Source organism: Saccoglossus kowalevskii, chromosome 8 (genome assembly GCF_978046115.1).
Source record: "Saccoglossus kowalevskii chromosome 8, keSacKowa6.1, whole genome shotgun sequence".
Taxonomy (NCBI): domain Eukaryota; kingdom Metazoa; phylum Hemichordata; class Enteropneusta; family Harrimaniidae; genus Saccoglossus; species Saccoglossus kowalevskii.
This window is the reverse complement of record NC_140648.1, coordinates 33209004-33210292: the sequence shown is the minus strand read 5'-3', so window position 1 is coordinate 33210292 and position 1289 is coordinate 33209004.

Here is a 1289-nt window from a genome sequence, read left to right as displayed (position 1 = left end):
GTACTGGAACTAACGAATGCACACTGCCACGTCACTACAGGAATGGTATGTGCCGTGTTCGCTAAAGAAATACCACGAGTGAACTACATACCATGTTATCATTGATATACGTTATCGATTTTTAAAATATTCACATTATTCTTTGGTAGCTGTTTGTTTGCGAGGTATGATGTTATATGAATAAATTTGAGGATTAGTAAACTTTATAAAAACCATATCAAACTCCATCAGTACAGTTAGTATTTGCAGCAATGAGAAGAGCTCAGATATGAATATGGAAGGGTCAAAACATGGCGCAAACCCATATACTTCATCTATGAGGGTACGTTTACGGTTCACAATGCTTTAGGCAAAATCCATTTGTGGTTATTTGCTTATGCAGATAGCTACTGTGTGCGCACAACTTTGCTTATTACTGAGCTATCTGCTTAAAAAACCCAGTCCTGTCAAAATACAAAAACGGGCATTTCCCACAAAATCGTATACCCCTCAGGGATTAGATTTCCTTTTCAAATCTATTTGTTTTGATACGAATCGTTTGTTAAGCCACTATTTTGGTATTTGCCACTATTTTGGTACCGTGTCGATAATGAGCGGCCTAGGAGGTGGCAGTAAAGCCTATTGAATACTACTAACGAGCAAGCGGACAATAACTATATCGACAATAAAGAACGCCACTAGTAACCAAAATATTTGCAGCTTGTTTGGACATTGGTGGATTGTAAAAGTATCAAGGTTTAGCCTGAAAATAAAATAAACTGAAGGTGTGTTCCAAATTAAATGTTTCTTAGAAAATGGATTTAATGACAAAAATTCTTTAACAGTAAAATTGCACACAAATTATACTTCACTATAGGAATAGTACCAAAATAGTAGCACATATGATTTAATTGGCGGGAACTGCTACACTTCACAATAGGGATGGTACCAAAATAGTAGCACATATAATTTAGTTGTCGGGAACTGCTATACTTTACTATAGGGATGGTACCAACATAGTGGCACATATAATTTAGTTGGTGGGAACTGTTATACTTCACTATAGGGATGGTACCAAAATAGTAGCACATATAATAAAGTTGGCGGGAACTGCTATACTTTACTATAGGGATGGTACCAACATAGTAGCACATATAATATAGTTGGCGAGAACTGCTATACTTCCCTATAGGAATGATACCAAAATAGTGGCACATATAATTTAGTTGGCAAGAACTGCTACACTTCACTACAGGAATGGTACCAAAATAGTAGCACATATAATTTAGTTGTCGGGAACTGCTATACTT